The sequence below is a fragment of the Lissotriton helveticus genome, chromosome 8 (genome assembly GCF_964261635.1).
Source record: "Lissotriton helveticus chromosome 8, aLisHel1.1, whole genome shotgun sequence".
In the NCBI taxonomy this organism is placed as follows: Eukaryota; Metazoa; Chordata; class Amphibia; order Caudata; family Salamandridae; genus Lissotriton; species Lissotriton helveticus.
Window position 1 is genome coordinate 1,269,934,380 of NC_136069.1, and position 25,687 is coordinate 1,269,960,066.

Here is a 25,687-nt window from a genome sequence, read left to right on the forward strand (position 1 = left end):
AATAGCCTGCAAATGCCCAGACATGAAAGAAAATCCTAGGCATTAATTTGTAACATAACTTTTCTCCATTTGTTCATTTGATAATGAAGAAAGGAGGGGGACATTCTGTTGCAGTATTTTTATAGTGCTTGCCAACGTTACCCAATGTGTGGCACTGAAGCATTGACTTACAATAGTCAGCAAGGTATGGCAGGTGTACGGCGGGTAGTTGCAAGTGTTTTCTTTGGTTTGTGATCCAATGTGGGAAGCATTTCCTTGTTTTGTCCGGTGAACCTACGAAATTAGGCTTAAAGTAAAGGAAGCTGGGTGTGGGGGACTCTTAGAAAAATGCACAAGTTGCTTGGCCTTTAGTTAGTAGCTCACAACAATTTTCACTGATCCAAAGTAGCTCTCACTACAGAAAAGGTTGGAGAACCTTGCCCTAGATTCTCCTGTGGTATGAAAATGGCTGATCAATGTAAGTAAGTGTGGTATTAAAATGGTCTTGAAGTGGAGGTAAAATCAAACTGTGAAGCCATCCGAACCAGGGGTTTTGTCTTTGGGAAGTAGAGTAATCGCGTGTAGTATTTCTTTTTCTGAGATAGGAAGATCAGGAAGATCATCAGGAGATTTAGGGATAGAGTAACAAAAGGAGTCAATTCGAATGGAAGAAGGAGTGGATTCTGGAGTATAAAGAGAAGAGTATTATTGAACAAAACAGTCAAGTATCCTATCATCCGTGGTCTGACGAACTCCGTGAACATCAGTAATAGCAATAATTTTGGATTTTTGCTTTTTGATTTTAAGATAATTTGCAAGGGATTTACCCGCTTTGTTCCACCCTCCATAAATGTTTGCATTGAATTTGAGGAGATTATTACATGCAGATTCCCAGGAGTGCTTGTTATATTGTATTTTCGCTTTAATGAGGGAAGATAGTGAATCAGCAGAGTTTGTGGTAAAATATACATATTCAAGCTCTCTAATTTGTTTAAGGATGAGAGAGATTGTGAAAGGGCTTTATTCCTTTTCTGAGATACAAAGCCAATAATAAAGCCACTGGCACCAGCCTTAAAGGCATCCAAAATAAGGTGAAAGTGAGAAGTAGTGTGTAGGTTATTATGGAAGAAATCCTCCATGAAAGACGTGAAAGGCTCAATGAACTGGGAGTTTAAGAGGAGAGAATTATTAAAGCACCATATCTAGAATAATATGGGCATGATCAGAAATAGGAATGGAGCCTATTTCTGAGTTAGTCATGAATTGTAAAGCGTGTTGGGTGAGAAAAATATAGTCAATACGAGAGTGAGACGTATGAACAGGAGAAAAGAAGAAGAATTCTAATGTGTCAGGGTGAGATATTCTCCAGGAATCTTATAAGCCTCTGGAAGAGATAGCCATATGAAAGGACTTCTGCATCTTATTGTGAACATATCTGGAATGTGATTTCCGGTCTAAAAAGGGATCCATGAGTCGGTTACAATCACCTCCTAGAATTAAATCATCAGTCGAATGTGAAGAAAGTAGTGAGAAAAAATCATTCCAAAAGGTTAAATCAATGCCATTAGGGCCATAGACATTACAAAAGGAGAGTTGTGTGTTATTAACATTAGTATTTAAAAACAACCATCTACCATTATTGTCAAAAAATTCATTATGCAACTGAACACTTAACGATTTATGAAACAAAATAATAACACCATTTTTGTTGTTCACTGCCGGAGAGCAGAAAGCTTCTCCAACCTATTGTTTGCTCAGTGAAGACAGGTCTTGCGAATTAAGGTGCGTTTCTTGCAACAATGCAACTTGGCATTTTAATCTCGCTAAAAGAGATAAAACATGTTGTTTTTTAACAGGGTTGCGAATACCTGTACCATTCCATGAGATAACGCGAAGACCAATCAACTTTGGAATTGGAAAATTAGTAGGTTAAAAAGTGAAAAGAATTCAGATAAGAGGAGGGGAAGAGAATATAAGAGTAAAAAGAGACTGGAAAGATGAACATAGCAAAGAACAGTCTAGGGAAAAGAAATTAAACCAATCAACCACCACAGGAACATGGCTAAAGTGAAAAGGAAAGGAAGAATACAATGCAAGAAGTGAAGGAGAAGGGAAAAGAGAAGGAAGAAGATAAAGGACCGGAGAGTAGTATGGAGAAAGAGAAACACTAATGTCGAGAAAAAGAAGGTAGGAAAGAAGAGATGACAAAAAGCACCAGAGCCTTAGTCATAGCAAACAAAAAAATAAAAAACATTAACGTGAGAGGGGGACGGCAAGAGCAAAGACAACCATTGCACAAAGATGGGCACCGAGAAATAACGTACACCTTTACATAGCTATTAAAAGGGAAGGGAGAGGAGAAAGAAACGCTCATTTAAAAAATAATGAATAAATATGACAAAAAGGAAGGGAACTTAGCAGACACTAGAGTAAATAACAACAATTTGGGTCAGACATTTTGATCAGACAGAAGGTATAGACGGGGGTCTTCGACAACAGCACAGTGAGAATCTATACGAAAGGAATAAGGTACAAGCATAATACAATTAGAAAACGTGACAAGACAAATTACAGCCTAAAAAATGATAGGGTTAGTGCATAACAAAATAGAAAGTCAATTTTTACTAAGTTCCATACGTTCTCCTCGATGAGTATGGATGAACTTCCGAAGGTCTGCGGGATCTTCAAAGGAAAATGTTCTGTCTTTGTAAGTCACCTTGAAGAAACAGGGATGAATAAGACCATATCGAGCTTTCATGGATTTCAAAGCTGGTCTAAGATCGTCAATTATTTGCGTCTGCTGGATGTTGGTTTCGATACATATTGGCTGAAGAAGATTCGATGACCGGACCAGAACATCTGTTTAGATTGCTTGGCAGCATTAAGGATAGCCATAAGGTCAGAATACAACAAGAAATAGGCAATGATACCTCTTGGTTGTGCTGAAACAACCATAAGACAGAAACAGATATAAATGATTATAAGCACCGACATAGTAAAAGGATGGTAGATTCCTACCATAGCGCTAAAACAATGAATATAAACAGGTATATAAATACATGACAGTAGAAATGCGTACTCCAATGATGTGACCCTAACTAGATGTACCTAAGTGTACCTAGCATGTATGTAGGTGTAGAGCCAAGAATCCCTGTAGAATAAAGTCAACCCCATTACCTGGAGTGAGAGACTGTGGGACCCCGTCTTGGCCTCAAGATGGACACCCCGCAAGGGATGTCAGACCACTGCGAGATGGAGTGTCTGCATGCAGGAGCCTCAGCGTCTTGCGTCAGTGTGTCAGCATGGAAGTCCTTTTTCTGCTCTCCCTTCCTCAGCAACAATATGGTGTTTATATACCCAAAGATGTACCCTCAGGGGATAAACCTTGCTGTGTTATGTCACACTAGGATGACAAAAGGAATGACCCTTGTACATAGTTATTATGCAGGAGATGGTAGTCTTGCTGAGATTCCAAGAATCTTCATGCATAATGAATGAGGCTAGTTTTTCAGAGAAAACCCATGTCCTGTAAGCAGTACCATAACTAGGTAAAAGGTCAGTACCAAGAACCGTCATCTAGTGTAATGGCAGGGGAAATATAGGTGAAAGGTTTGGTTACTACCTGAGCCTATACTGGGGTACCGGCAAGAAACATAACAATCTTGTATATAGGTTTGATGAGGAAGATTTAAGACAATAAGAAATACGACAATAATTATGGAAAAAGCAGCTAAAATCATGCACATACACGCTTGCGTATTATTGATACCGGGTTTGAATCTCCCACTTCTCCAGAACTGACTCCAGACCTCCTGTTATATTTTGTAGAAAATGCTTAATATCGCGTTATTTTTGTAGCAAATGTTTACTATTGAGCACTTCAGTGAGCTTCTTTTTATTTCACCTCACTGTTACAGTTCACAGGTTTCAGATTTTCTGGTGTTTAGCAGTCCTTTTCCGTCTCTTCAGATTTTTTCAGACCTTTCTATTTTTATTCTGCTTTGATATTGCCCCTTTGCTATAACGATTTCTCACAATGGTTTTCGTGACCTTGAATCTTTGAAGCAAAAAGCTTGATATGCTTTCTCCCAATCGTTGGCTGCGTCCAGATAAGTGCACTCAGGTGCAGCTTATTTTCGATTTGGTACTTTGGCTCTTTTTGGCCTTCTTACTATTGGTCAATCTGATCAGTATCTCATCTAATCAGGTCCTTCTTTCCATGACCCTCGATACCAACAGGGACTGACTCTCTTGGACCCTTACTTGAATCAGTGCTTCGAGACCCAGTAGCTGGCACCCCCTCTACTATTTGACTGACCTGAGTCGGACATCTTACTGTGATCACCGGTACATCTACTACAGGCACTGCACTTTGAAGCGGACATGGGACTCGGCATTTATGGGCAGCAGGCACCCAAATAGGCAGACCACCACATTTGACAGGAGTTGTGGTAACAAGGATCACCTGGTATGGCCCACATCAACAAGGCTCCAAACACGATTTGCGTACATGTTTCTTCACCAGGACCCTGTCACCTGGACTAAGGTCTTGGCACTGCTCCTGTTGAGGTGAAGTGGCAGCTTCCCCAACCTGCTGAGACACAGATCTTACCACATCAGCCAATCCTTTACAGTAATCAAGTACCAAATCATCAATAATGTTCAGTAACTGGTTTACTAGGACTGTCGGCTGCCTCATAGCCCTCCCCACTATGATCTCATGTAGGGACAGTCCAGCTCGACTCTCTGGGGTATTTCTCATACGCATTAACACCAAGGGCAGAGCAGCAGGCCATTTAAGAGATATGGATGCACACACTTTCGCCAATCTGGATTTCAATGTTCCATTAATCTGTGCGACTATTCCAGATGCTTCTGGCCGATATGCACAATGTACCTTCTGCTCAATTTGCAAATGCTGCTCAAAGTATTTTCTAAACTTCATTCTATCTGATTCCAAAGAAATCGGATATCTAAAACGTGTTATGAGCTCGCTAAGGACTAATTTAGCTACAGTTAGGCCTGGTTGGGTAGTCTTCCACCAAACAAGAGAACAAACATAAAATCCCCAAAACATATTTCGAACCATTGCAAAGAGGATTCTAAATGAAGTCGAGTTGCATTCTATTGTACAGTCCTCCAGATCTTCCCACATGACTCATTGTGACCCACGATTTGCTGTTGTCACGCTATACATCATTGACCAAGCACTTCTGCAGTTGCTCTAAATCGGGGATTAAACCAGATGTGATGAAAGAGACGCTTCATAGCATTACTCTTAACATGTGCAGAACCATGATCATTTCTTGCCATGGATGATAACAAACTATCAGGTAGAATTGGTCTGCCCACACCTTACCCTCCTGTCTTTGTGTGCACCTTGCTTCAATCCGCCCTTGTCTTTAAGTTTGTGGCACTTTCATTTCTTCCCATATTTCCACAGTAGACAACATCAGCCTTCATTCTGTGACATCAGTTTTCCCTTTTAAGGGGTCTCCATTAAAAATGTACGAATTTAGAACACAATAGCGTGAGATCTCATCCGCATAGCGGTTAAAGACCGTAACTTAATCATTTTCCTGTCGATGTGCTAGCCACTTGACCACTGCAATTTGGGCGAGCAATTGTAATGACAGCACTAGACATTTCACACTGTCTCCATTTTGGATGGGTGAACCCGAATAGGTCATAAATGCATGCTGAGACCACAACTGTCCAAAATCATGAACAACCTCAAAGCCATATTGGCTGTCAGTAAAAATTATGACTGGCAGCTGTTCAGCAATGCTGCAAGCCCTTGTCAAAGTGAGCAATTCAGCAATCTGGGCAGAATACACTCCATGCAACCAGGAAGCTTCCACTACTCCTGCAACAGTACAGATGGCATACACCGCTCTCATATTTCCTCCTTTATCTTTCAGGCATTATCTATCCACAAACAACACATGATCTCACTCAGGTAATGGAACATCCAGAATGGCCAGTCGAGGCTTTGTACACAATTCAGTCACATCCGGACAGTCATCATCTGCTTCATCAATCACAACTTCATTTCCTGGCAAATACATGAATGATTCCGGATTCACAGTAGTGAATTGCATCAGTGACACATTTTCAACACCGAAAATCACTTGCTCATACTTTGTTAATTGGCTACTAGTGAGCAAGAGTAAGCAAAATCTCAACAGAATGTGGCACATGTACTTTCAACAGATGGCCCATCAAAATGCTCTCACTCTACTCCAGACTCACACATGTGGCAGCAACAGCTTTTAGACATCCAGGCAACCCTGCAACTACAGGATCTAACGTAGCTGAAAAATATGCAACAGGCCTGCGCGCAGTTCCATGCATCTGTGTTAAAACTGATAATGCGCAGCCTTCGTGCACACTGCTGAGCAGAGTGAAACTCTTGTTAATGTCAGGCATTCCCAATGCTGTGCTTGACATACACTCTCTCGCAGATCATTAAAAGAGTGCATGCATTCATCATTAAATGGAACTGGATCTGACACATCTTTGCATGTAAGTCTTTGAAGTGGTTTGGTTGTAAATGAACATTTTTAAATCCATTGAGAACAATAGCCAACCATTCCCAGGAACATGCAAACTTTCATCTGTATGCTAGGAGGATTCATCTACAGAATCACAGCAATCCGATCCTGGGGCACTTTTCTAGCTCCCTTTTCAATGTGATGTCCTATATAAAAGACTTCTCTCCTGCAGAATTGCAACTTTTCTGGTGACACCTTATGTCCACTAACAGTCAGATGATTCAATAATGAGAGAGTGTTGCTTATAAAATCCTCCTGAGTATCTGACGCTGCCAAAAAGTCATCAATGAAGTGAACCAACAGAGAGTGATTTGGCATTACCAATAACTTTAGGTTCTTGTTCAGTATCTGATTGAAGATGGAAGGGCTCTCCGTTTACCCTTGCGGAAATCGGCACCATGCCAAGACACGGTTTCCAAACCAGAAAGCAAATGGAATCACAATCTGATTAACTTTGTGCAAATCCTGAACAATTTAATGTTTCCTGTTCGGTTTCTGGATTCCCATAATAGGTGAATTACATGGGCTTCCCATTATCTCCCTCCAAATTCTTTGTTCAATAAGGGCTTGATTATAGGTGTTATACCTGCAATTGTCTCTGGAATTAGGTTATATGGTGGGATTTGAGGAAATTCTGCATTTGGTTTCAAAGTAAATCATAATGGAGCCACCCCTTTGATCAATACAATATCTTTTCCTGTGAAATCCCAAACCAAATGTAACACTGTATCTCTTAATTCCAAAGGTAAATCATCACTTCATAAGGGAAATAATTCTTCAGCTTCAGTCTTTTGTTTTGACATTTTAAATATAATATCTTCATCATGGGTATGGAATTCCATTCCATTTGGGGTACAATAAATGGAAAAATGTAGTTTGCACAACAGATTTCGTCCCAACAGGTTTACTGTTAACCTTGTCATCCACATAGGGACCATTCCAGTCTACCTCTAAGGATGAGCCAATCACACATTCCTCCTCCCCTCCCAGGCACCATCATTATGACAAATCAGAATCACTGTCATAAATCTGTATCAAATATTGCTGTGCAACATTTGGGTTTGAATCAGTTGGGTCATTATTATTGAATCCCATGTTCACATTGTATTTTTTAACCTGACCATTTATGTGTAGTCTAGCATATTGTGGCATGTTGAAATTTAAATGTTTTTGCCTTTGAGTCAGTTGATTCTCAATCATATCACCTGCTTGGGGCTGTGCATTTCTGCCCTCGGATACCTGTCCATTCACTTGATTTAGTGAATTAAGCCTATACTTGCACTGCCAATGCCCGAACTTGACACAAATATGGTATGTATTGTTTTTCTTCAACTTCTCTATCAAAGTCCCTCTACCTTTGCCCTGAGTCAATGCATTCTGTTGTTGTGCACCTGCTACTCCCCACATACCTGTATTCGCTTGACCATTTCCTTTTACGACAATAACACAATCAGCACCAACTCCCATGTAACCTTTCTTTGCTGCCCTCATTTGCGATAACACCATTTCTCCTTTAATCTTTTATGCTTGGAATCCACTTTGTATCTACAATATTTTGCATACCAAAGAATCTCATCTATGGGTTAAAAAATGAAACAAATCAAATGCTGTTGTATCATGTCACTTATTTCAGGTCTTATACCACACATGTATCGATACACAAAATGTTCCATATCCTTTCCAAACATATTTTCTATTCCACTGTACTGCTTAAATGCCTGTAAAAGTGATTCATAATATGCATGCACTGTCTCCTTTAACTCCTGTGTTGTTCTATCAATCTTCACCCAATCAATCTCCTTTGGAGAAATATTTCCTTTCAAATGAGTAGTGACTTGACTGTATTTTTTCATTAAGTCAGGTGATAGTCCACCAGTTCTCCAATCTTTAGCAGGTTCTACCTCTGGCCAATCCATAGCAATTTTACATTCAGTACATAAATCACTAGGAACCACAATGTTAAATAAGGTATACAAATCTTTCAGTAAAACCTTTGAAACTTTCATGAACCTTTCAACTTGTCTGTAGCATTCATCAGGCTTCTGCCGTAGTTTTGGAAAACCACTTGTAAAGGACATTATATCAGTTCTAGTCCATAGGACATGAACATAACCTCCTCCTTGCACTTCCCTCATTGGAAATATTTTTGTTTCTGCATTTTCTGTTTCCCCTTCAAACATTGGATACATCAGCATATCCGTTTTCTTTGTGTTCCTTTTTTAGCCCATCTACCTTCTCACCTCTCCAACTTACCCCATTTCCTAAGAGTTGTCAATAGCTCCTTCATCTGTATTCTTTTACCTGAGGGTTTTAGACTCTGAAACAAGACTGATTGTAACCAAAATCATGTCTTCCAACTCCACTCAAAGCTTTGCTACATCAAGTGGTTTTCCATTAGGCTTTTTCTTTGTACCCTTATCGAATGTTGATGGCGCTATAGCCTTAATCCAATCATCAAGTTCCTCTGGGGTAGGACCTATAGGTCTATCTAATACACCCTCTTGCCATCCTCCTCTAGCTCCCTTCATTCATGGAGTAACTTGTTTCAGAACCTCGTGTTCCCATTTGTTCCTGTCATGGCTTGCGGTCCTCTATTGAGAGTCTCCATATTTATCTCTATCGTACATGATTTGTTGTGTGATACATTACTTTGAATTGTTTCTACACTAAGTCTTGATTTCTTTTCTTGATAAGAAACATCACCATTTGGATTTGTCAAATTGGAATTTATTTGTTCCCTACTTGATCCCTGCGGAATAATGTTTGATCATACCAAACCGGTAGGAACAGTCAAGGTATGTACCTGCTGTCTCTCGTTACCTGATTGATACTGAGGAACCAAAGGTCCTATGGTAACTGGAATTTTAAGAGCATCAGGAGCATTCAGTATCATAGAACAATTAAACCCTGCCCCACCTAGGTGTTAGTTCTTTGATCAGGAAAGGATTATTAGGATTTGAACTATTGGGCTTTGAAAGTGCTTCTGGTTGTGTTCTCACAAAAGGATTTAACCCTGTTTGTGATTACTCTTTGTTGTATGGTAGAGGTCGATTCAATAAAAATGTATTCAAAAACTCATCATCTATTTCATTATCACTCTCATCTGTTAATGCCAATGTCTGAGAGCTCTCAAGATGTTCTTTCTTTTCTTTCCATTTTTCTCCTTTACCCTTTTCTGAAACTAATAAAGGATACATCCATGCTCCCTCTGCAATATCTTTTCTCCAGATTTTCTCTTGAGAATCCCGTCTAGCCTTGACATACCTATTTAATGTATTCTTATATCTTCACTGATATTTCTGTTTTTCTTTCTGATGGGCAACATGTTCCCATTCTCCGAGGGCTTCAAACTACATAGGTCTCAGAGGTGGTTTAATATAATTCAACTGTCTCCTCAAATTTTCAAGAATTCATATATTTATAGTTCAATATTGTGGAAAAGCTAAAGGTTCATCATTTTCAGAATGCGCCCTCCAGTTCTCTAACAATGTGCATGTATGATAGCCTATCTCTTGGATCATGTATAAAGCAGGCATGCATTCGGGTGGTATAGACATCCCTTCTCTAGTAGGTGCAGGCACATCTCCTTGTATTAATGTTTTTATGCTCTTAAAAATGTCATGGTTCGCAATAAACCTTTTAAGGTCCTTGACAAATAATTTCACCTGATTCTCTAGTGAACACTGTGCGACTCTCTATTACACAAACAACCAATCTCAGCTCTGTTACACACCAACTGCCCAATTGCAGTGCGACACTCTATGATGTAAAACAACTGCTCGACCAGCGCGGCTCCACCTAAAAATCCTTACAATTATTCTCTGTGCACTTTTAGAAAAATCCTAGTGATTAAACTTCATGCTCTCACAAAGTTCCCTTCTCTGGTGGTATTGCCAATGGTGTCTCACGTGCAGCACCTTTAAAGCACAGCAGACAAACTTACTCAGTGTATAATACACAGAGATCACCCTTAGGTGTATATCCCAGGATATCATCCCACTACAGACCTGATAACAATGTCAGTTCAACAGTGACTTATTCAAACATTAAGCACTAAACACTGCTCTTCTAATTATCACCAATTACATATCAATCAACAACATTGTGCCAAACCCTATTAATACTCACACCACTTGTCTAGTTGTTTTCATCGTTTTTCTTCATAACTGGCCCTTGGTCAAATTTTACTGAACTTGGGTTTGGGGTAAATCTATAGTAACCTCAATATGCATCCTCCTCATATCTCAATTTTGTCAGACAGCTAAATCATCCAACACGCTACCTGAAAACCAGTTGTAGAGTCACTCACTGGCCCTGAAACTATATTTTGTAACTCAATGAATATCATCTAACCTCTAGCTACCATCATACTCAGTTGGTCCTCCGATGGATCTTGTTCTGTGCTGAAAGGGACTGGATATTTGGAGGATAAACAATTATTAAATTAGAATATAACTCGATACAACGCGAGTCATTACATCGCGTGGCATTACAACGCAGTCCTTACAATGACCGCATTGTTACCACGCAATGCCATTACTACGCAAGTTATTACATCGAGTTGCAGTAGATAGTGCGCTGACATTAGAAATATATAATTTACTATTCCAACTCTACCCTATGTAACAGTAGGGAAGGTGTTGGAATAGTAAACTATACTATTCCTAATGTTAGCACGCCATCTACTGCAAGTCAATGTAATGACTTGCAAAGTAATGGCTTTGCATGGTAACAACGCGGTCATTGTAACAACTGCGTTGTAATGGCATTGCAGTGTGATGACCGCAAAGTAAAGGTCGTCTCCCATCAAATGAGGACCAGGAATAAGATAATTGCTATATTTAAACTGTATCTTCTAACCTTTAGGGAAATCAACGCACAGACTTTAAAGTATATCAATCAATGATTTACCCACAAGTAAATAATGAGTAAGAATCATCAGAGTTTAGTTTAAATGTCACAGCTTTAGTATTTCATTAAATGGTAAGAATATTAAAGTAAAATGGCATACAACCCTAAATTAAAATGAAAATTGCTTAAATAAAGCAATCTCAAACTCTGTGAGATCCAAGGGTGAAGGGAAAAATGTTCCTCAGCTGAGGGAGATTGTGGTTGTGAATAACTATAGCAATTGGATCAATAGGAAAACAATTGAGCCTCATACAAACCCTAATGAAAGTTCATAATGTTCCAAGTGACCAGTTACAGATTGCTAAAGATAGAAATCTTTCTCAAACTCTCACTGCAACATCAAATTCACAGCAGCATGACGCAAACCCTTCAGCCGAAAATGTTCCACTGCGCTAGCATACCAGCCAGCAGCATTTCACGGCATTACGTCACAGTTCGTGTTGTTCTCGTATCTGCAAGACGTCAGCCTCAATGCTGCGAAGTTTGCGAGCCAAGTTTAATTCCAAAATCCGAGCAATTATGCTCCTAGAGTTCCCGGGTGACACCACTTGACATCATTAGTAATGTCAGACCACTCTGTCCCATTGGTTGTCTTGGAGAGGATGAGGATGATGTAGTAGGTAAAACGTATAAAATCCAGAAGAATTAGGTAATACAAACCACTATTGTGAGTTTTAGTCATATGAACAGTGAGATACTCAAAGAGTAAGCAAAAACCTACTCTGGAATTTTCACCAGTCCGTTCCCAAGCATTTGTTCTAATACATAACATATTTTGTTGCATATACAATTAAGCTGTGCTAACATGTCAAAGGAAAAGTTTGAGAGTTAGAACACAAGTGGCAACATTGCTAAAAATACCCACAGACTTCAGACTATTCAATTCAAGAGTTCACGTTCGGAAAAAGGAAGCAAGATTTAAGGCCTACATGGAATACGCATCATTCACGATGAATTGTGCTAAAATATGAATCTCGCAATTGCATAACATTAAGTATTAATCTCCCAAACAAATGCATTTAACAACACTTACATCACATGTTGTAATCATTTCATATAATTATAGGGTACTCATAAATTCTTTCAAGGTGTCATCTGTTACACATACATAGGAAAGGTACATATAAATCACTTATTATAAAGGTGCACATAATTATAAGTAAGTTTGATTATTAATTCAAGAAAACAACTTTAACTAAAACCTGTGCAGCACCTACTTTTCTTTTGTCATTTTCAGTGTACACGTTACATATATAATTATTATCTATTTCTAGCACATGAAACGTTAGTTTATGTATGTAGAATTTCTTTTTTATTACTAATATCAAAATAACAAACCATAGCATCTATTTAGTAAACATGAAATATAGCTTGAGCTCATTCTAGCATTCGGCATGCTTTTATGATGCTGTATCTAAATCAGATTTGCATTCTGTCATTTTCAAACAACGCGAAAACTAGCACAGGGTTGTCATCATCTATATAGAGTAGTGTCACAATTGTTTTCTATCTTAATTGACGTAAAATTTGTTAAGGGAAACCTCTGCTCTATCAATTGATCTCCTTTGCCGCTTGCATTGAGACGGGTCGCTACTCCGAAAACAGATATTGCTCCTCACGTCTTAAATCTTTTCAGGGAGTTGAGCAAGGATGTATTTTGGTCCCTTTCCTCTTTTTCACTTTATATAGATGGACTTCATAACTACCTGATGACCTAATGACTTGTGGCAAGGCTATGCCCCAAATTTCGAAGTGACCTATTCCAGTCCTTTTATATGTGGATGATGCCGTTCTTAATGCAAGAACAGCATACAGGCTAATGTTTTTGTTGGAAGGGTTTGCCTCTGTTATGAATCTGCATGGTTAAAGGGCAAATATGTCCAAGTCTTACGCTATAATCTGAGCTCCTAGGAAAGCCAAGGTCAAAACACATACAATTAGGAACTCATTGGTATGTTGGGTTAAAAATGTTACCTATTTGGGCACCCACTATGATAAAGAGCTAAAGTGGTCTCACCTACTCAACATTAGGTCTTTGCAATTTCAGTGAGCTGTCAATGCATTCTTTAGATTTGCATCATAACTCCGCCATAGATCTGTGAAGGAGCTTATTCACATTTATAAGGCAAAATGTTCTACAGAGGCCCTATACAGAGCTGATGTTGGGGACATGCCAACTCTCCTTTACTGAATATCATTAAAGACTGCTTTCTACATAAACTGCTGGCAAGTAGTGATGAATTACCTGGAGGATCTGATTGGACTGGCTTCTAATATGTTGTGCCGTAAAATCTGGCACCAACTCTATTCAAGACTATCAAAAGCCCTTTTGATTGACTGCTTGTCCTATGATAATATATTTCGAATTCTGTGTTTTTTATATTTGAAACATATTTTTTCTGACATGGGTGTCTCCCAATACTATGATAGCCCTGGGGTCTTAGATACAGTTTTAAAAGACATTATGAAAAAAACATTTCTAACATATAGGGCACTCAGCCCTATGTTTCTCTGTAGAGCATGGATTGTATTTGGCTCTTATCCAAAATTTTCAATATAGATTTTATTTGACCTGTTTTAGACTCAGCACTTTGCACTTTTTAAGTGCTTTCCTGACAGGGCAAATGGTTTGATTTGCTCTCCATATGTTAGTGTTATCTAGCCCAACCCCTAAGCACGAGCTATCTTATGTTATTTTTGACAATTCACAATGTTCTGCACAAAGGATTTTGGCACCCTACCCCTGCACGGCTAACTTTCTGCAATATCATGCTGCTTTATTATATTTACAGAAACTTACCTCTCCCAACATATCCTATGCTGTTTTAAATGTTATCAAAGTTGCATTTATCATAAGAAAGGACTATGGTGATTCCGCAAGTTTGTAATTAATTGCCTGTTTTAATTTACTGTATTAATTTTATTTGCATTGTGCTTTAATGGCCTTGAGCCAAATAAAGTATTTTGATGAAGGTGAGTTCACAAACATTGCTCGAAGGTCGGGAACATTGTGTGATTTTTTTAAAATGTAAACCTTGGTGGGTGATAGGGCGTTGTTAAGGTCGAGTTCCTTGTGGACAGCATAGTCAGACAATTTTACCTTTCAGAAGCACTGAATTTGCTTTAAAAATTAGTAGAAACTTACAATGTCAGATACCATACCCTGTATTATAAAGCACATGTACACTATTTGGGGCTATTTGCCACTGAACAGAAGAATTTGAACCTATGACCATGATATTGAACAGACAGACTCATGGCACAGGTTCATTAGTCCACTCAGCAACCAGACCTGGCAAGTGAAGCAAAGGGGTTTATTGAGGGTGCTGCTGGAAGGGAGATCTAATAAGAGATATGGTGGTTAGTGAGAAATGGCATCCATTGTAAGAGCACTTCACTGTTTGATTGTAAAACATACGTACACTTTAATATTTACTATCAGCAAAGTTGCCCTTCTCTTGCTCACATTTCTTAATAGCTATTTTGTATGATGAGCAGCACTGGATTTCTCTTTCTTATATTTCTTAACAACTTGGCATCAATTGTTGCCCTGATATAGAGAGCATATGGGAGAAACTACACGTTACTGGCTATAATCCTAAGACATTTTATAACCTGTGATAAGTCACACATTAATATCTCATAGTTTGATTACTCATCCTGGAACCAACAATTCACTTTCACACTGTCAGTAAGTCTTTTCCGCTGTAGTTTTTTGGCTATAGGATCTGTGATAACTACTTTCATAATATAAGCCAATTAGGTCTCTTCAAATGCTTAACACACCTCCTGCACACTGCTGTAGATCTATTGATCGCAAAAACAGTTATAGAATGCAAAATCATCCATTCAGACACTCATACACCCACTCATTCTTCAATACATCATTACACCATGGCGTGTATATATATATTCACTGAAAAATCATAGGTTACACACACGTTATAGTTAAAAATTAGCATTTAAAAAAACCTTAGAAATTCACTGAAAAACCATAGGTTTCACACATGTTATAGTTAGCTGGACATTTCACTCATACAAAACCATTGAAATTCCCCTGTTATAGTTAACTATAACTCGCGCGCCCGCAATGCACTGCTGATGACGTCACATATTACATCACTCATGACATGGTCAGTGACATCACTCCTGGCATCACTGATGACATCTCAAATTACATCACTGATGATATCATCCAGTGAATGTGTGTTTTAAAAAAAAAAAATATGTTTTTAAATATGTATATCTAAACTAGGTTTTAACTATAACTACCCACTGGCGACCGCCAGTAGGTAATATGTATATATATATATATATGTTTCAAATTCCGCTCTGAGACGCCGACTGTGGCCCCGCGGGAAGTGGCACCAATGCCGGTCGAGCCAACCGGTAGATTCTGTTCGCGAAAAGTTCCAATTTAACAGTGCTCTCAGACCGCAAAATCACACACAAGGCTTCTGCTGCTCCAAGGGTGTTTATTTAGACTAACAACATGTTTCGGCTGCGGACAGCCTTGATCACGTTAGTTCATAGGCGTGTTCCCACAGTTTATGAAGTGACGGTGCAGTAAACAAAGAAACAGGACTGGTAACCTCATAACTTTGTACAGAACTAGACAGAAACACAGTACTTGAATCAAAAATTGGTTTCTCGCAGTCAATAAAATGCGCCACATCACATTGCATAATTGTAATTAATGTTACCATCGGCACCAAAAAATACATTGTAGTAACATAGTAAATTAAATCAAGATGCGGCGGCACGTTCAAAAATGATAAAGAAACAATAACCATTTAGAAAACAGATCTGTTAATTTCGTGCCGAATTAAATAAGTTTTGCGGTCCAACCGGCACCACAGTGATTATACAATGTCACAATTCCGCCATGTTTGTAGTTTTTTCACGGGCGGAACGAAACTCACAGCCCTTTCAAATTCAGACACCACGTGAAGGTGCAAAATGCACCAAAGTGCGAGAACACAACTTGAAATCAATAATCTGTATCAGTGTACACAGATCAGTGTATACAAGTTTGATAGAGAGAATGAAATGAAATATAACCTATCATATAGATCAAAGGTTAACAGTCTGCACTTGTCTGATAGTCACAGTGAAACATCAGTACAAAAGGTGTATCTCTGTGGATGGTGTAGTTAACCATCAAAATACAGGAAACAAAGCAACCCAATATTAACTATGTAGGTTAAATGCCACACATTGCTGCCATGTTTCAGGTTCTCTGTATAGGTAAAATACCTCCATAATGTGGCCGTGAACCCAGTTCCAAAAAGTACTGCAAATGTCCCAGTTCCAGCAATGACGCACCAAATTCATAATTAAAAGGTTTCCCCTCACATCGGGGCCTACCGTGCTTAAGGGAACTGCCAAGATGTCAAAGTGAAAAGAAGGTGTGCTCGTGAAAAGAGTGAAAAGTACATTCCAGATGTCTGCAACGACGAGTGATTATGGTGATGAAGAGATCTCATTCCAGGTACCAATCTGAAAAAACATGAAAGAACAACAGCTTATATATTCTACATGTTCAATTAAAAACTCACTAAGAGCATCATAATACAAATAAACAGTGCACACATATATGAAAGAGGACAGGGCATACAATACATATACGAATGGACCCTATAATTAGGTGAGACAGAAAAACTTCATATGACACATTAGAATTAGTCCCTAAGGTGGACTGCTAACTCCTCATCCTGATTCAGTCCTCCCGGGGTCTTGCTTTGAAACTCTATTATGTACTTGGACTCTTTTTGTCTCAATTTTAAGGTCCTATCTCCTCCCCGGGGATTTCTTTCAATTTGTTCTAGAACATGGTAACTCATCTGGGCTGGATTCGAAAAATGTTTGACAGCAAAATGCCTGGCTACAGGATATTTCTCATTGTTATTAGAGATGGCCCGATAGTGTTCTAATACACGTTTTTTTGCCTGTTTGGTGCTGCTGCCTATATACCACAGGCCACATGGGCATACAATCACATAGATAACAAAAGTGGTGCTACAAGTGAGGAATTGGGTTATTTCTTTTTTAATTCCGTTATATTCAACAGTTTTCTTTTGTGTGCTGAAACTACATGCCTTACAGTGACCGCAAGGGAAGAAACCGGCCAATCCTAGATTTTGTGCAGGTTGATAAATGGTGATGTCACTTTTCACCACCATGTCACGTATGGACCTCCCTTGGACCTCCCTTTCCTGTATGTTATAAGGGGTCTGCTCGGAATATCTTCGCCTATCACATTATCACTGGTTAAGATATTCCAGTTCTGAGATACGATTTTTTGAATCTGCTTTGATTCAGTGTTGAACGTGAGGATGAGGCGTGTCTGTTCTTCCTCACTGTTCGTATCTTTTTCCTTATCTTCAAGAGTATCAGATCTAGGGATACCATCTGCCCTGGTTTTTGCCTTCTTGATCACCCATGCTGGATAGCCTCTCTCCCTGAATCTGGTTGTCATTTCTAGGCTCACTTGTTCATATGCTGCGGTGGTACTACAATTTCTTTTAGCCCTGAGCAGTTCTCCAAAAGGAATACTCCACTTGAGAGTCTCAGGATGACTGCTCAGGGCATGCAGTACGCTATTGTCTGCAGTGGATTTTCTGAAGAGACATATCTGTAATTTGCCATCAATTACCTCAATTTTCACATCTAGGTATTCAGCTGAAGTTTTGCTGATGCTACTGGTCAGTATGATGTTTAAATCATTCACATTGAGTTTTTGACAAAATCTTGCCCCATCTCAAACGACCCACTCCAAATCAAGAAAAGGTCGTCGATGTAACGGTCTCTGAATTTGAAAGGGCTGTGAGTTTCGTTCCGCCCGTGAAAAAACTACAAACATGGCGGAATTGTGACATTGTATAATCACTGTGGTGCCGGTTGGACAGCAAAACTTATTTAATTCGGCACGAAATTAACAGATCTCTGTTTTCTAAATGGTTATTGTTTCTTTATCATTTTTGAACGTGCCGCCGCATCTTGATTTAATTTACTATGTTACTACAATGTATTTTTTGGTGCCGATGGTAACATTAATTACAATTATGCAATGTGATGTGGCGCATTTTATTGACTGCGAGAAACCAATTTTTGATTCAAGTACTGTGTTTCTGCCTAGTTCTGTACAAAGTTATGAGGTTACCAGTCCTGTTTCTTTGTTTACTGCACCGTCACTTCATAAACTGTGGGAACACGCCTATGAACTAACGTGATCAAGGCTGTCCGCAGCCGAAACATGTTGTTAGTCTAAATAAACACCCTTGGAGCAGCAGAAGCCTCGTGTGTGATTTTGCGGTCTGAGAGCACTGTTAAATTGGAACTTTTCGCAAATATATATATATATATATATATATAATATATAATATATATACACGGTCACTGGATGTTGTTATCGGTGATGTCATCAGTGATGTCATTTGAGATGTCATCAGTGATGTCACTGACTATGTCATGAGTGATATAATATGTGACGTCATCAGCAGTGCATTGAGGGGCGTGAGTTATAGTTAGCTCAGTTAACTATAACAGCTACATTTCCCTGGTTTTGTGTGAGTGACATGTCAGGCTAACTATAACATCCCTGAAACCTGTTATTTTTAGGGAGAAGGGAAAGATTCTCTTTCTCTGACGGCACCGCAGGACTAGCAAACATTTTGGGTCAGCGGAGAAACCTGCACTATGCTGACATGATTTTGTGCAATGATTGGGACATTGGGAATGCACGCAATAATATGCAGTATGGACATTATGCCGTGTCTCAAGCGAAATAAACATTGCATTTTGGGACTTGCAGTATAATACAAGCCACGTGACCACTGGGGATTACAAATCAACATTACACTCACCTGTGACCAAGGCCTCACGGCTGAAACGCGTAAGGAATGGGTGTTTTCTCTCCGCTTGCCATGACCAAATAAAAGTCAAGCCTGTCTATCAGTCGGTGTTGGGCTCTGTTTTTGGTGGAATGAAAGTTCGTGTTGCCAGGATCTCCATTCCTGGCTTTGAGAGCTCGCCCTGCAGGTCCGGGGGCCCCGGTAAAATGGAGATGCTTTTTTGATGTTTATTGAGGGGCATGGACCGCTCGTGGATGGGCCAGCAAAAGGACTTCCAGTGCTATTTGGCAGCTTTCCGCTCGAGAAAGGGAGAAGGGAAAGATTCTCTTTCTCTGACGGCACCGCAGGACTAGCAAACATTTTGGGTCAGCGGAGAAACCTGCACTATGCTGACATGATTTTGTGCAATGATTGGGACATTGGGAATGCACGCAATAATATGCAGTATGGACATTATGCCGTGTCTCAAACGAAATAAACATTGCATTTTGGGACTTGCAGTATAATACAAGCCATGTGACCACTGGGGATTACAAATCAACATTACACTCACCTGTGACCAAGGCCTCACGGCTGAAACGCGTAAGGAATGGGTGTTTTCTCTCCGCTTGCCATGACGAAATAAAAGTCAAGCCTGTCTATCAGTCGGTGTTGGGCTCTGTTTTTGGTGGAATGAAAGTTCGTGTTGCCAGGATCTCCATTCCTGGCTTTGAGAGCTCGCCCTGCAGGTCCGGGGGCCCCGGTAAAATGGAGATGCTTTTTTGATGTTTATTGAGGGGCATGGACCGCTCGTGGATGCGCCAGCAAAAGGACTTCCAGTGCTATTTGGCAGCTTTCCGCTAGAGAAAGGGAGAAGGGAAAGATTCTCTTTCTCTGACGGCACCGCAGGACTAGCAAACATTTTGGGTCAGCGGAGAAACCTGCACTATGCTGACATGATTTTGTGCAATGATTGGGACATTGGGAATGCACGCAATAATATGCAGTATGGACATTATGCCGTGTCTCAAACGAAATAAACATTGCATTTTGGGACTTGCAGTATAATACAAGCCACGTGACCACTGGGGATTACAAATCAACATTACACTCACCTGTGACCAAGGCCTCACGGCTGAAATGCGTAAGGAATGGGTGTTTTCTCTCCGCTTGCCATGACGAAATAAAAGTCAAGCCTGTCTATCAGTCGGTGTTGGGCTCTGTTTTTGGTGGAATGAAAGTTCGTGTTGCCATGATCTCCATTCCTGGCTTTGAGAGCTCTCCCTGCAGGTCCGGGGGCCCCGGTAAAATGGAGATGCTTTTTTGATGTTTATTGAGGGGCATGGACCGCTCATGGATGCGCCAGCAAAAGGACTTCCAGTGCTATTTGGCAGCTTTCCGCTCGAGAAAGGGAGAAGGGAAAGATTCTCTTTCTCTGACGGCACCGCAGGACTAGCAAACATTTTGGGTCAGCGGAGAAACCTGCACTATGCTGACATGATTTTGTGCAATGATTGGGACATTGGGAATGCACGCAATAATATGCAGTATGGACATTATGCCGTGTCTCAAACGAAATAAACATTGCATTTTGGACTTGCAGTATAATACAAGCCACGTGACCACTGGGGATTACAAATTAACATTACACTCACCTGTGACCAAGGCCTCACGGCTGAAACGCGTAAGGAATGGGTGTTTTCTCTCCGCTTGCCATGATGAAATAAAAGTCAAGCCTGTATATCAGTCGGTGTTGGGCTCTGTTTTTGGTGGAATGAAAGTTCGTGTTGCCAGGATCTCCATTCCTGGCTTTGAGAGCTCGCCCTGCAGATCCGGGGGCCCCGGTAAAATGGAGATGCTTATTTGATGTTTATTGAGGGGCACGGACCGCTCGTGGATGCGCCAGCAAAAGGACTTCCAGTGCTATTTGGCAGCTTTCCGCTCGAGAAAGGGAGAAGGGAAAGATTCTCTTTCTCTGACGGCACCGCAGGACTAGCAAACATTTTGGGTCAGCGGAGAAACCTGCACTATGCTGACATGATTTTGTGTAATGATTGGGACATTGGGAATGCACGCAATAATATGCAGTATGGACATTATGCCGTGTCTCAAACGAAATAAACATTGCATTTTGGGACTTGAAGTATAATACAAGCCACGTGACCACTGGGGATTACAAATCAACATTACACTCACCTGTGACCAAGACCTCACGGCTGAAACGCGTAAGGAATGGGTGTTTTCTCTCCGCTTGCCATGACGAAATAAAAGTCAAGCCTGTCTATCAGTCGGTGTTGGGCTCTGTTTTTGGTGGAATGAAAGTTCGTGTTGCCAGGATCTCCATTCCTGGCTTTGAGAGCTCGCCCTGCAGGTCCGGGGGCCCCGGTAAAATGGAGATGCTTTTTTGATATATATATATATATATATATTACCTACTGGCGATAGCCAGTAGGTATATATAGTTAGGATTTTTTTCCTATGGGATTTTTGAAAATTCTATGTCGAATAACTTTGGCGTTTGAGGACAGAATTGGCTGAAATTTTCAGGAAAATGGAACATTTTGTTTCTGAGCAGCCCCTGAAAATTTGGGGGGGTTTCGTCAAGGGGGGGCCGAGAAAAAAGGGGGGTCCCAAAACGTGTTTTTCCCATGCAATTTTCCATAGGGCGGTTGGCCTCACTTTTAGCCTGAACGGCTGAATGGATTTACACCAAACTTGGCAAAATTGTAGGGACTGGTAGCCCGATGTGCCTTTGCTATGTCTCAAGATATAGGCTCCAGTGGTTTTTACGAAAATTAACTTTGAAAAATATATATTGGGCTTCATTGGGCTATATATATGTTGGAGCCCAAATGTAGCCCAATGTAGCCCAATGTAGCCCAAAGATGGCCACCAGAGACAAAAAAAAACAAATGTAGCCCAAATATCAGCCAGATGTAGCCCAACTATAGCCCAATGACAGAATGTCCCAGAGTGTTCTAAAGAACAACTAGAGTGCTAACAGTCCTACTTATTACAAAGGTATGGCACACCTGAAGCCATCTTGATTGGAATAAAGTGGTAACTCTTAAAACATTTAATTTAAAAAGGAACAAAATGATGGGGTTCATTTTGCCATAGAAAGTATGATTAGCGAATATATGACGAAATCCCGCATACCATCAGTCCGCAAAAAAAATCCCGCATGTACTATTAGGCCGCAAATTAAAATAACGAAAACTTTTAGAACGAATATGCCTTTAGCATACACTAAACAACTAAACTACCCTAAACCCTAAAACACTACCCCCAGCAGGACCCTACACTACACAAACAGTACAACACTACCCTAAACCCTAAAACACTACCCCCAGCATGACCCTTCACTACACAAACACTACAACACTGCCCTAAACCCTAAAACACTACCCCCAGCATGACCTTACACTACACAAACACTACAACACAACCCTAAACCCTAAAACACTACCCCCAGCATGACCCTACACTACGCAAACACTACAACACAACCCTAAACCCTAAAACACTACCCCCAGCATGACCCTACACTACGCAAACACTACAACACTACCCTAAACCCTAAAACACTCCCCCCAGCATGACCCTACACTACGCAAACACTACACTACCCAAAACCCTAAAACACTACACCCCAGCATGACCCTACACTACGCAAACACTACAACACTACCCTAAACCCTAAAACACTACCCCCAGCATGACCCTACACTACGCAAACACTACAACACTACCCAAAACCCTAAAACACTTCACCCCAGCATGACCCTACACTACGCAAACACTACAACACTACCCTAAACCCTAAAACACTACCCCCAGCATGACCCTACACTACGCAAACACTACAACACTACCCTAAACCCTAAAACACTACCCCCAGCATGACCCTACACTACGCAAACACTACAACACTACCCTAAACCCTAAAACACTACCCCCAGCATGACCCTACACTACGCAAACACTACAACACTACCCAAAACCCTAAAACACTACCCCCAGCATGACCCTACACTACGCAAACACTACAACACTACCCAAAACCCTAAAACACTACCCCCAGCATGACCCTACACTACGCAAACACTACAACACTACCCAAAACCCTAAAACACTACCCCCCAGCATGACCCTACACTACGCAAACACTACAACACTACTCAAAACCCTAAAACACTACCCCCAGCATGACCCTACACTACGCAAACACTACAACACTACCCAAAACCCTAAAACACTACACCCCAGCATGACCCTACACTACGCAAACACTACAACACTACCCAAAACCCTAAAACACTACACCCCAGCATGACCCTACACTACGCAAACACTACAACACTACCCAAAACCCTAAAACACTACCCCCAGCATGACCCTACACTACGCAAACACTACAACACTACCCTAAACCCTAAAATACTACACCCCAGCATGACCCTACACTACGCAAACACTACAACACTACCCAAAACCCTAAAACACTACCCCCAGCATGACCCTACACTACGCAAACACTACAACACTATCCTAAACCCTAAAACACTACGCCCAACATGACCCTACACTATGCAAACACTACAACACTACCCTAAACCCTAAAACACTAGCCCCAGCATGACCCTACACTACGCAAACACTACAACACAACCCTAAACCCTAAAACACTACCCCCAGCATGACCCTACACTACGCAAACACTACAACACTACCCTAAACCCTAAAACACTACCTCCAGCATGACCCTACACAACGCAAACACTACAACACAACCCTAAACCCTAAAACACTACCCCCAGCATGACCCTACACTAAACAACCACCACAACTCTACACTACACTAACACAACACTACACTACACAACACTACACTACACTACACAATCACTAACCCACGAAAAAATTAACACAAACCCACTTACCTCTCTCGTCATCGTGGTTTTCACAACGCAAATGCATTTACCATACATGCCTTTAAAACGTAATTCTTTGTAAAGGCATGCGCGATAAATGCACATACGTTTTGAAAAAATGCGGGATAATGGTATGCGAGGTCAATGACCTTGCGGGATAATGGTATGCGGACTGAAAGTCTGCGGGATAAAAAATGCGGGAAAATGGCTGCAAACCATGATTAGCAGCAGACTTCCCTGGTGAGCACTAGCTTTACTACAGTGATCTAATGAGCAACTAGAGTGCTAACATTCAGAATTTATGGCAAATGTGTGACACATCTGAATGCCTTCTTGATAGAACCAAAGTAAACAAGCATTGAAAATGCAATAGATCTCGCCCTCGTTTAAGTTAAAGCCATTCTGTTTGTAATGAGGTGGCTTTTTAGCTTTGCTTTTATTAGTGTTTTTAAAACTTTCATGTAAATAACATGCATATGTATGCATATTTGTATATGTATGCATGCATTTATATTTATATAGATATGCAGATTATATATGTTTATATATGTATATTACCTACTGGCGATAGCCAGTGGGTATATATAGTTAGGATTTTTTCTCTATGGGATTTCTGAAAACTCTATGTCTAATAACTTTGGCGTTTGTGGACGGAATTGGCTGAAATTTTCAGGAAAATGGCACAGTTTGTTTCTGAGCTGCCCCTGAAAATTCGGGGGGGTTTCGTCAAGGGGGGGCCGAGAAAAAAGGGGGTCCCAAAACGCGTTTTTCCCATTCATTTTTCCATAGGGCGGTTGGACTCACTTTTAGCTCGAACGGCTGAATAGATTTACATGAAACTTGGCAAAATTGTAGATATGGTTTGCCCGACGTGCCTTTGCTATGTCTCAATATATGTGCTCCAGTGGATTTTGAGAAATTAACGTTTAAAAAAATATATATATCTGTGACAGCGCTCCGGTTAGCGCCCCGGTTCGCGTACCTGACGCGTAACGGAACTTCGCGAAGCGAAGCTGATTGGCTCTCCGGTGTCTGTCAACATTCTAAACAGTACGGAGCGGCCGCCATCTTGTCTCTCGGCACGATCGAGAGACAAGATGTGGTGAAAAATGAAGGGGGAAATGAAGGAAAGGGGGCAAGGTAGACCACTCCTGACCCCCTAGGATTGATGAGGGGGATATTAAAGTGCCCCGCGGGGCAAAAAAGAAAAAAAACATTTTTTTTGCGATTTTACGCCGTAGAGGCGCGTCCCGGTACGCGAACCGGGCAGCTTACCGGGCAGCTCACCGGGCAGCTAACCGGGTAGCTAACCGGCAGCGTAGCTGTCAACATTGTAAACAGTCCAGAGCGGCCGCCATCTTGTCTCTCTGTAGGTTCGAGAGACAAGATGTGGTGAAAAAAGAAGGGGGAAATGAAGGAAAGGGGGCAAGGTAAACCCCTCCTGACCCCCTAGGATTGATGAGGGGGATATTAAAGT